The following is a 12,410-nucleotide window of genomic DNA, read 5'->3' as shown; positions in this document are numbered from 1 at the left end:
AACAGCAATGGAAACTATAAATCACATTTTTGTTTGATTTCTCTGATCACTTTATTTTAAGTTCCATGCATGTAAACTGAGGTTTTATTTAATCACAAAATTCATGTGTCTAAGATGGGTCAACTTGCAATGTTTAAACAACTTTTATCAGATCAACGTAAGTGGCCTTTTTCTTTCCTGTTTCCTATATTAGTTTTATTAACTTAGGATATTTCCACCAGCAACCAAAGAGGTTTTGCTAAAATTACTAAAACAATGACAACAACAAAAAGCTCCAAACAAACCCCAAAACAACAACACCAACAACAAAGAAACCATAAATATAGTTACCATGTGGTGGAAAATACTCAGAATGGATTGAAATATCTTCAAGCATTTCTGCACTTCACTTTTGAACAGGAACAGAAAACAAACAGATTCCACCTTGGAAGACCAAAGTGTAGCAAATCTGCAGCCAGCAGAGTGCTGTGACCTGCACAGTGGCCAATGTCCAACCCCACTGCCTTTGCAAACTTCATGAGCCATCAGTGTGACCCAAAATTTCACAGCAAGCAGTGCTCAGACACAAATCATGATTCATGTTCCAGGCAGATGCTAAGGTGGCCCCATGCCCTGCAAGTCTCATGGAAAGGAAAGGCTGTATGCTCTTGTAGAGTTGAGAAGATCAGAGTACATTATCTAAACACACAAAGCCTAGAGGAGATGAGTTATTTGACTACAAAGGACAAAGTAATAATGAAATACTTTTTTCTGGGCATACCAAACTCTTTCATTTAAAAAAACCTAAAAGTTAAAAAAATAATAAATCCAAAAATGTGCTTTTACACAAACTTGTATTAGAAAATTGTCTGCTGGCAAAGATGCCCACAGACTGCAAACATGTTGGCACCTCTGTCAACTCCAGTCCTTACAGTGTCTTTCAGCCACAACCTCTTTGATTTAAATGTAAGTGCTTCTGACCTTCAGGATTGTGTAAAACCATATTCTTTACCTTCTCTGCATGCCAGGATATCTCCATTGTTAGAGGGTATTATTTTTTCACTGCTTAATCAGTGAAGTAACTCTCCAAAATAGTACAGAGCTCTATTTATTTACAATTATGTAGCTGGGGAAAGGGGATGTGGAAATACATCCTTTGAGAGCTACAGAGGGTTAAAAGTAGGGAAGTATTGAACAACCATATGTGTCACGGAAAATTAACACCCTCCACTAATCCAAGGCTCTAGCTATATCCTAGATGTGCTTCTATCTTACTCCTAGCAGATAATTTCCAACTGATCATACTTGTCATCTTGTACACTTGTATTGGCAGCAATCCCCTTAATGCACAGTTAACCACAGATGGCAGGACTCCAGCTTCAGATGCAAGATCTTGAGATGTAACATATAAATAAACCTTGAAGTACCCTAAAGCAGAGCTGTGAAAACTTGTTAGTGGTACTTTATGTATTTAGCTTGAAAGGCAGTGCCATTCTAAATAAGGATGCAGGGAAGGACAACATGATCGTACATTGAAGCAACAAGTCTTTCTGCACATGATTTAACTCTGTGTTTAATCTCAATTTTCTCATCATCCATCAGTAAAAAGATTAAGATTTATATATATAAAAATAAAGCTTTCAGATAAACTACTTGCAGATTTTCTTTTTAAGTATATTTCTTATCAAAAATAATCATTCAATGAGTCCAAAGGCAATAGAAAAATAAAATAAAAATCTGACTACATTATCTAAGTTTACAAAACCTAGATGAGATTAGCTATTTTAACAGCAAAGGGAAAAGCAATAGGGAAATGTTTTCTTCTGGGAAGATCAAACCCTTCCATTTAAATAAAAGAACCAAAACATCATTCTTTTACATGAAATTGAATTAGGCTCCTCCATAGGGCTCCCTTTAGAACTCTGAAGATAAGATTTCCATCTGCTCCTACTGTTATGTTACTTAGAAATCTCCATTTCATTTTTCATTGGAAAACAGCATCGCAAATTAGAATAAAATGTGCTTATGTTAAGGATTTTGTATTTATGATTCCCAGTAATGAAAAGAATCAACCAGCTCACTGCTTATGAAGCACATTAGTTACGAGCACAGAAAGAGCAATGGAAAATGAACTCAGTTTGCAAACTATTACAGGAAACGTTTGACACTGATTCAAACTAAAGGCAAAGAAGCAATTCCACAGGCAGGGAAACAAGGACCAGCCAAGTCATGGCAGTACAGAGAAGTCCCAGCAGAGTATGCAAGGGCAAACATTGCTCTCATTTTTAAGGAGAAAGGAAAACCCTGGGAACCACTGACCTGTCACAGCCTCAGCTGTGAGGGTGCTGAGGCCCTGGCACAAGTGCCCAGAGCAGCTGTGGCTGCCCCATCCCTGGAGATGTCCAAGGCCAGGCTGGACACTGGGGTTCAGGGCAGCCTGGGACAGTGGGAGAGTCCCTGCCCATGGCAGGGCTGGGGAGAGGCTGGTCTTTAAGGTTGCTTCCATCTCAAGCCTGTCCATGATTCTATGATTATGTATTACGACCCTTTATCAATTAAAAAAAATGTGTCAGAACAAACAAATTTAAATAAAACTGCAAACAACAAAAACAAGTTTTGTGAGTATATAGAAGTGAAAGTTCTATACAACACAAATTCACTGAATCACTCAAGGTGTTCTCAGTCTCCCTTTTATTCTCTCACACCAGCACCAGCTTGGCTCAAGCAGAGGTTGAGCTCCTGGGAGATTTATTTACAATTTACCCAAAAATTACCTACAATTTACCTACAATTTACTTACAATTTACTTACAATTCACTTACAATTAAGAGGGAAGAAATTAAAGTTTGGTTTTGTTGTTTGATTTTTTTTTTATTTTTTGGGATTTTTTAAAGAGGGTTGAGCATTAACATCAGCAAATCTGAGAGCTGCTAGAAACTGATACCCCAGTATAGAGGCTTACCGAAGAACCACCAAGAGTTGTCAAGCACATATCCAGGTTACAAGAACACTACCTCAGCTGCAGAAAAGTATGTGATATTTGTACTCCAAACAGTTTTCCAAGTTTGGATATATATGGCTTTGCATGCTCAACAATAAATGGCAGTAATGTGTAAAAATTCAGCATAAATAGGGAATTTGGTCAGAGACCTTGCTTTCTGATTTGGAAAACTCAAGGTGTTCAATTAGTAGCATGAATAAAATGCAGAATTTATACCTTTTTAAAATATTTTCTTAAAATACGAGAGGCAATTACTTCAGTCTCATTGTCATGAGCCTTTCCACATTCTCATTCAGTAAAGAGTATCTTAAACATGGTCTACCCTACAGGCAGTCATTATCTTATGACTGTCTCTTTTGCACTTGTTAATTCTGGTGGATTGAGAATGTACCAGTTACACTGCTGTTAATTTATTCTTCCTGTTTGGTTGGATCATAGATCAGCATCATTGGTGCCCTGCCAGACAGCAGAAAAGCAACAATATCTGGCAACTAAAGAGATTTAAAATAATTGCTGGCAATATACCAGCTCCAAAATGACTGAAGGTCTGGCTCCTGTTCAGTTGTCAAATGAAATGTTATCTTAATTATAGGGTCTAGGCTTTTCTCTGAGCATAGTAGGATGTGGTTTTTTCTCCTCTTTCTCTACAGCTACTGAATCCCAACTGTTACAGGATTCCCTTTCATATCTTAATACTCCAGTCAACACAGTCATAGAGAAGCTGCCACTTGAGAAAAAGAAATACAGAAAGGATAATTTCCACAGGTAAACAACATAATGAGCTCCAACTCTGCAAGTAATACAGAGAATGCTTCCATGAACTGAGAATATTGGTGTTCTCTCCTTTCTGTGCATCATTTCAGTTTATATAATTGCCAAATTTGTCAATTAAATTTAGACCATTAAAAAAAAAAAAGTAAAAATTGCACATTGTAGTGTTTCATGAATAAAATAGGACACTGGACTGGTCCAGGTATTTAATTCCAATTTCTCCCATCACCAGTCTTGCATTACTGCCACCTTCCTAGTGTCTACAGACACACTTAAGATTCCCACCACGTGCACATCAGAATCAGAGAAGATGGAAGGGAGGAATTTTCCAAGTGGGAAGGATTTCAATCACAGACCTTCTGTGCTGACTTTCACATATTTTTGTACAGCTTAAACTGTAAAGAATTAGTAAAGGAAACGTATGTGATTCACTCAGCTTTGTTTCCTCTATGAAAAATCTGATTTCCCATTACCAGGACTAGCAGAGCTGTGGGGTTTCAGATACTTCCAGTCTTTCTCTTTAGTCAGTCTGAACATTTGGCATATCCCTCAGGCTTGAATATCTCCTACAGCAGTAATTCAAAACCATTATTACCAGGGTAAAAACATTGCTACCTGCAAATTATTTCAGTCTAACTTGTGTTAACATCATAAAAACACTTATATAATTAAGCTCTTCTGTGTTTCATAATGCAATATTGTTTGTGATAGAATGAGAGAATGTGAGAAAGATGGATTAAAATTAGCAAATCAGACTTCTCAATACAGAAGGGTTAAAGGGAGTTCTAGTCACAACAGGTTAGCCAAAATCATTAATGAAAGTAGTTATAAATAATACATTGTGTTATTTTAGTCCATAAATCATGGATTCTCACCAGAACTACAAATCCCAAAGCATTACCAAACCAACTTTGTGTAGATTAAGACCCAAACAACTTTAGTTTCCACTAAAAAATGGAAAAAATACAAGAAAAAAGGATTCTCTGAGACCAAATAGATCCTCTGTAATTGTACTATTGAATCAACAGCATAATACAACAAAAGAGATTTGTAGATGAACTGTAAAGTCTGCTTTAGAAATATCACCTTGATGTAAAGATTTCAGGTGATGCAGAACTTTGGTAAATTGCTCACACAGTTGCTGTAAAAATTTCATCCCTATTTCCTACTTGAATTTGTCCAGACATGGATATTTTTATTGCTTATATCTGCTAGATGAAATCAGACATAAAAAAGAAAAGATTCTTAATTTGAGAAATTTAGGAATAGCTGAAAGATGATGATGAGATTATGTCAACTTGGCTTTCTTTTTGAGCAGAACACATAGTGTGGAACTGCAAAAAAAAAAATATCCTTCCTTTGGAATGACAATTAATTTCATCAGCATGAGACAAATTGCCAGTAATTTCCTATATGCTATACAGCAACACTAATTTTTTAAGTGTTAATGAATCACCTATTCAATCTAAACCTGTATCCCACAGAAAATCTGAGTAATAACATTTCCACCAATACCTGCTTTGCACATTTTGGCAATCCACATCTCTTGAGGATCCACTTCTTGCTAGCAGACTTTGTGAAATTATTGTTTCTTGGCTCTGTACCCATGAAAGGCATAGTACTCCTGCTATTCAGGGTTACAGCAAATACATCTGTGATAAACATCAAGTTCAGTCTGGGGCACTTCGTAGAAACTGGAACACAAGCCACAGAAAAAGAAAATTAACAGTGAGGAAAAGAAGAAGCAGTAATAAAATATATTGTACAGTGTTTGTCCTCCATGTACTTCATCTAAATACCATTTCTCTTGGCCTTCCCACATCTCAGAAAAGAACACCTAAGGCTTGATTTTTATAGAAATCATGGTGTTTTGATTAAAATAGCTGCAACTTCAATGGAGGATGACTGCTCTCTCATCTTAAAGCCACTGACATAATATTGTTCATATATACATGTATAATGGTTATACTCCATTAAGCTCTGTAAAGTTATGTCATACAACACCAAGTTATTTCTATGGCATTTTCTATCACCAAATGATCATCTATTGTGTGTTGCACTGCCTTCTTGCAAAGTGCTGCATTTTTAGTATGTCCAAAGGCAATAGGAAAGCAAATTACATTACCTGAGGGAGAGTAGGCTCTGTGCTCCACTGCCAAAATTGTAAGCAGTCATGCACAATTATGAAATACATTTTTCCCGTTTCTCCCTTCTTGGGGGTAAAAACAATAAATTAACAAAAAATGCCAGCTTCTGCAGCCTGCAAAAATTCCTTTTTTAAACTTCAATTCATGTTATCTTTTCAGTTCTTGGAATAAGAATCCCCTCTCATGCAGGGTAAGCACTGTCCAAGTACATCACATCGCACAGTAGCACATAACCCCGAGAAATGAAAAGTAAATGTCATGTCACACCCCTACAAAATATGTAGGATTGTTCCCGGTGGTAAATCCAGATAAGGAATTTAACAGCCTAATTCATCAACACAGAGAAATACTTAATAGCTTTAGCACCTGAAAATCCCATAAGAGTACAATCCCTCTAAGAAAATAGTTTTCACTATGTTACATGACAAGCCCTATGCAGTGGCATTTATTTGCAGACTTCCTCCTGCCTCCACACATCTGCCCCAGCTCTTGTGGAAGCATTAGACCTGGTGAATAAGTCATGTCACCCTCAGGGACACAGAGCATCCTCAGGCCCTGCACAGGTTCAGCAGCAGCCAGGTGTGTGCAGCTGGCCTGGGGGAATCCATCCTCACCACAGGCATTCCTTGTCTCCAGGCAGAACACTGCAGAGCAGGTTACTGTCCAACCCTTTAATCTTTACTAGTACAAATCTCACACTGAACACAGAGAAATGGAAGAAAAAACCACACACACATGCTAGCAGCCTCTGTTATTTTATCAACCTTCTACAAGGCTCCCTCTCAGAAGCACCCACTCTACTGTGGTTCCTTCCTCTTCTTCTTATGCAATATTTTCCATAACCTAATACATGAGAAAAGGACCACTAAACTTCAAAAAGGGAACCGTTTCCATCTTTGTCTTAACATCCTACTCTCACAGCTTATTAGTCATTAAAAAATTACTAGATTATTCTCACCACAGTGCAGAATTTTACCATGTGGAAATAACTCTGCTGGGTCCTGCACTTTATTTGGACTGAAACAACTTTGAGACAACTGCACTACAGCTCATTAAAGTTCACCTTGTGCCAAAGAATCAGGCTTCATTCTTAGACTCTAGACTCAAATTAGAATTTGCATTTTCTTTCCTTAATGCTAAAATCAATTAAATAATCCATCTCCAGAATGAGATTTGTTGAAATGGAAAATAAGAGTCTTTCTATTGAAACTCTTTTACATGTTAACTCTAATAGACTAAAAAGATATCCAATCTTAATTACACCTGTAGGACTTGGGCAGACTATGGTTAAACTATAGCAAAATAAAATCTAAAAGCCTGAAAATTAAAGGACTGAGGAAACACTGTTAAGTACTTGTCTGCAGTAAAATGTGGCCAGAATTCATTCATAGGTTATGTACATATTCTGAACTCCACAGAGGAAAATCTGATACATATGAGGTCAGTAAAGGACTTCACTCAAGTAAAACTTAATTTTGCAGATCAGAAATGGCAAGGAGAAAGAATGACTTGCTGGAGAAAACATTATACATTCTTTTAGATGAAGAAGAAATTAATCATTTGGGACATTTTGTTTTAAAAAAAAAATGTACGTTTTATCCTCAGCTTCAGTTGGAATGCATTGTGTGTCCTCCCTTCATACTTGGAAGGAACCCCAATTGCTTTGAAGTTCATCAGCCTAATGAGGAAGTCCATATAGCTCAGGCAAGTGCTGCATATTTAGCAGCCCTTAAAAGGAAGAACCATTTAAAAACTTAAAGGGATAGTTATTCAGACACAAATATAAATTCACTTATAGCCTTGCTGCTGACATGACTCATTGGACTCTGAGTGCTAGATTTGGATATAACATGGGAAGACATTACTGAAGTTTTTTGTTTTAATTCACTGCAGCAGAGAACATGATCTATCTACAGCAAAAACAAAGACACAGCTTTCATCAAAGTTTTGCAGTCTTGGCATCAGATGTGTGCAATTACTGCACCATCTGAATGCTTTAAGGATTTCAACACCACTCTAGCAGTCTGAATAAAGGACTGAACTTTAAATTATCTTCCAATGATTTAATAACAAATAAGAAATATTTACTGTATTTTATTTCTAGCCTTATACAGGATTTAATCTTCTTTTGGATGCCATAAGCTTGGACAAAGCCTCATGCTTGAAAAAATAGTAAAAGTGGCATTTTCTATCACACTGTATTTAATATCTACATCTGGGAAGATTTAGCTATTAAATGCAGTTTAATAGAAACCTGTAATCCAGGTACGCCTTTATACTCTAAATTTCAGCTTCTATTCACATATTACAAGAAACATTTATACCACTAGTAAAGTCATGAATTTGGATCACATGAGGGGAAGGAGAAATATAATGTCTGCATGCTGCACACTTCATGAAGTATTTTTGTTGCCTGCATATTCACACATTTTCATTGCTTGGTTTTTCTGTGTTCCTAATTACACTGTAGATAAATCTCTTAAGAGAAAAAGAATTTGGAAGGAACAGATCTCTCAGAGACAAGGGCAACAATTAAGCTGGAAATGCCTGCTTCTTTCTTCAGCATAAACTGATGCTTAATTATGCAAGTGATGTTGCTGCCATACCATTTCATTATCTGTGTGCCAACATAGAGGATTTCTGTTCCTTTTGGATGGAGGTACCCAAGTCAATCTAGGCTGTGCCAGCATGGAAAAATCTGAAGTTGCCCAGTAATTGTGAATGCAAATATAAAAACCAGAAAATCAGAAATGGAGTATTTATAGATATGCATGCTTCCTCAATACCCACTATTATCTGGAGATAAAGACTAGCAGAGCTATCCCAAAATGCATTTACAGGGTGCAATTTCTTTCTGGTAACTTCAGAGGCTGTTGTCTTTTTGCTTCCTACAGTGCACATAAAACTAAACTCTGAAGTTTGCAGACCATGAAAAAGGAAGATAAAATAAGGTACTCCAGAGTAAGGCAAATCCAGAGTGCAAAAGAGCAAAGAAGGGTATGTGATAAAATGTCACCCCAACTGCAAAATAAGATTATCAATAAAAATTAAAAATAAGTATTAAATATTTTCAAAATAACTTCAGCTTCACTCCTTTTATCTGGAATCACTAGTTTCAATATTACAATATAAAGCTTCTAGTATAGAATTATATACTTCACAAACGAATGATGTGTGAATACTAAATGCCTTCTATTTTTCTATGTATTCAAACAGCTTTCTTATTTTTATGTGTAAGCATAGGTGCTTGCAATGATGCTAAATATATTAATGGATGTTGACAAGCTCCAAAGTAAACTGTAGGAGCTTTTAACAAATCTGTAGAACTTTTAAATTTGCCTTGCCCTCAATTTGCATGTTAAACATGTAATGAAGTTACAGCATTCCACAGATGCCACCGTGTGAAACAACCAGAGGAAATAAAAGGGGAGGAGAAAACAAGGAAATTTCATTTTACATACACGGATAAATAGGTGGCAAACATAGCCATGAAAGCACATTAGCAGAGAGCAAAAGCACAGGGAATTAAAAGTAAAGATCACCATCTGGGAATCCTGGATGGTGTGATGGTTCCCTGCCCTTAGTCCAGCTGGCAGGGGGCTGGGACATAGCAGCTAACACTGCTAATGGATCTGGGAAGCTCAGCCAGCTCTGGGCTGCCCAGAGATCTCAGGGTCTGGCTGCAGCAGGAATGAGGGCACTGGCACTTTATGTGGCCAAAATGCAGTTCCTGTGATTCAGGATCACTTTCCTATCACTTCCATCAGCATCAGATCAAGCCCTGAAGTTAACTGGCTCAACACCACCCATCATTTTGAATTAGCTTCTCTTTGGATTGGTCACTTTTTTAAAAGACTAAATTCATAAAGGAGTAGATTGAAGGAAAAAATGAATGATTTTTTCATATTTGCTACTGCAAAGAGAAAGTCTCTAAGCTCTTCTCTGTGCCCATTACATTCAGAGTAGTCATAAGGAAATAAAAGTACAGCTAGGAGAATTTATATTGGATTTTTCAACATTTTCTAATTTGGGCAGTGAACATTGATAGAAGTCACTAGTGACACTGTTTATGTTTTCAATAACACATTGGAGAACTTTAGAGAGAAAGCTTTAGATACAGTCCATTCTGATTCAGGAAAAGGTGATGGAATGGTTGGAATAGCACCACTCCTGACTCAGATTCTCATGCCTGTGACCTCCTGGGGTAAAAGCAAATGGTGGATATTTAGTGAGCTGACTACATTTTCCACATCAAACACACAAAAATACCACCCCTCTATGGCTGTGAGTTTCAGCAATTTTGCTTTAAGTTACAATGCAGCTGTCTTAGTTCTTCAGTAATATTTTTCTGTTCTGCTTCCTAATTATCTCTTAGAATAATTACCATGTCATGCCTTGCAATCTTTCCTCAGTTGTAATCTCTGGTAATTTGTCTGAGAAAAAGAAGCAAGTTCAAATTTTGCAAGACTCTGAGGACTAGGACTACCCCTCCAGAGAAAATGGCATCTTAGGATGGTGTTTTATCTGAAGTGATTCTTAAACTTTCCAAGTGGTCACAGTTAAACTTTTAGCCTTCCAGACATGAAAACAGACTCCAGAGAGTCCATGGCTCTGCCTGAGTATTTTGCCAAGGCAGGATGGTGCTGTTGCTGACAGCTGCCAGGGCTGAAGTAGGTGATGCTGTGCTCATGGAAAACTCCCTTCTGTATTTATTTTCCTGTTCTGTCCTTGCACCCAGGAAGTGAGACATGACCACACACCACACACCTGGGATTAAATAGATGGAGCAGTACCTTTGTGGCCTTTGTACCCAACCTGTGCTGACCAAGACCAAAGCAGCTCACAAACAAAAGGAGATTTTTCTTTCCTGTGTAGCACATGACAGTTCACAGCAGACAGGCATTAGCCAAGAGTTGTTTCTCACACTGAAATATACACTGTAGAAATGGTACCATTCTGTCCATCACATTTCATAGTGTTCAGCTACAGCCCAAAAAAATGTATATGCAACCTGAATATGCCAGAGAATTCCTCCTGAGAAATAAGTAATTTCATTAACTATTCCTGAAATAGAATGTGCAGTTATAACTGAACCAGCAGCTTTTTCCAGAGAGAAATCAAGAACTATTGCTAAATGATATGTCAATTGATATGATCAGGAACTATATATCCAATGATAATAGCATAGAGTTGTCACCATTTAAAAGTTATTTGGTGCCAAATGCTATTAAAATTCTTTTTAGAACCTCACTTTAATATAGATGTTAATATACAAGATATGTTGGCACCCTTTAACAAACTTCCAATTTGAGGTTGTCAAGAGTGTCAAGGATCAAACAGAGGTTAGTGCAAATTCCAGGCTGTCAAGAAATACCTGACAGAGAATAAAGAGCAAAATTCTGCAATCCATTTTAATTTGACACTGATGGCTTTTACCTTGGAAAGAACAAAAGTGTGCAAGATTTGCTCTGGGAGATTCAACAGTAAGGTATTTAAGATTTAAAGCTAGATATAGAAAATGCAGAAGGTATTCAGGTATTGTGAGATATTTACAAACTGTTATAAATGCATGAATTATGACCAAAATAAAACAAAAATAAGTGGATGGTGTGGGGGGGAAAAAGACGAATGGAAACTTTCTAAACTAGGATGTGCTGAGATAAGGGAAAGTACTTAAAGTTTCAAGGGGATGTAATGCTCTTTTTGAGATTCAGAATGCATAGTTCCAATGCATGTTTCATGATGCCATTGAATTTACTTTAAAGAAGAATCTAGCAATGATAATTCTACAGAAAGACATGGAGAACTCTTGCCATCTGAAGAGTAATCTTATTTTGGCTTTACAGGGAATAAACAAATAGAGGATTTTTTGATTAAACTAGCCAATGCCCCTTCACTTCCCTCAGTTCGTTTTGATTCTTTTCATGTGATCTCAAATCAAAAATCTGACAGTTTAGAGCCAGAAGTATCTGTATTTTCATATTTGACGGTCATTTCTTTCCTCAAAGTCATGAAGTTGTTTCCATTATTTTGCTATCCAGAGAATGTACAAGGAATCATTCTAAGCACTGAATAAATAATCTGCTGAGAACTATTTAACATGCTTCTTTTTCATCTTTCTTTTTCATGTAAATCTCCCTTGTTAATTATACTACAGAATATAATCCCTTTGTTTCTGTACTCCACCAAAAGAAAACTGAAGTTTGCCATTCTCCAAGAAAAAAGTCATAGTCTTAGTCCTATTTTATGACTCACACTGTGAGTTGGAGTGGGTATTAAATCTGTTCCTGTGATATTAAAAAATCCACATGCTTATGACAGTTTAGTTGTCTGTGTCACACTAGAATTTCTTTTAGTTGTCTGGTGCTGACTGACCATGCTACTTTACCATAAGGAGTTTAGTTATTCCCTTCACATTAGAAAATGCTGGTAGCTAGAAAGAAGTTATGTCCTTTGGTTTTAAGCTTTGATTAAGAAAAATTTCCCATCCCTACACTTAAAGTAGAGGGAAA

General features: G+C 36.8%; 1 long non-coding RNA gene across 1 annotated transcript in view; it reads right to left on the bottom strand.

Moving 5' to 3' along the window:
- Window positions 1-5,378, bottom strand: part of LOC116183650 (uncharacterized) — a 134,824-nt gene extending 129,446 nt beyond the window's left edge. Inside the window, exon 1 of the long non-coding RNA XR_004148314.2 lies at window positions 5,267-5,378. This is a non-coding gene — a long non-coding RNA (uncharacterized LOC116183650). The remainder of the gene's footprint in view (window positions 1-5,266) is intronic.
- Window positions 5,379-12,410: the final 7,032 nt, after the last annotated feature.

The sequence above is a fragment of the Lonchura striata genome, chromosome 14 (genome assembly GCF_046129695.1).
Source record: "Lonchura striata isolate bLonStr1 chromosome 14, bLonStr1.mat, whole genome shotgun sequence".
Taxonomy (NCBI): Eukaryota; Metazoa; Chordata; class Aves; order Passeriformes; family Estrildidae; genus Lonchura; species Lonchura striata.
Note: the sequence above shows the minus strand (reverse complement) of the source record. Positions and strands in the feature narration are given on the sequence as shown.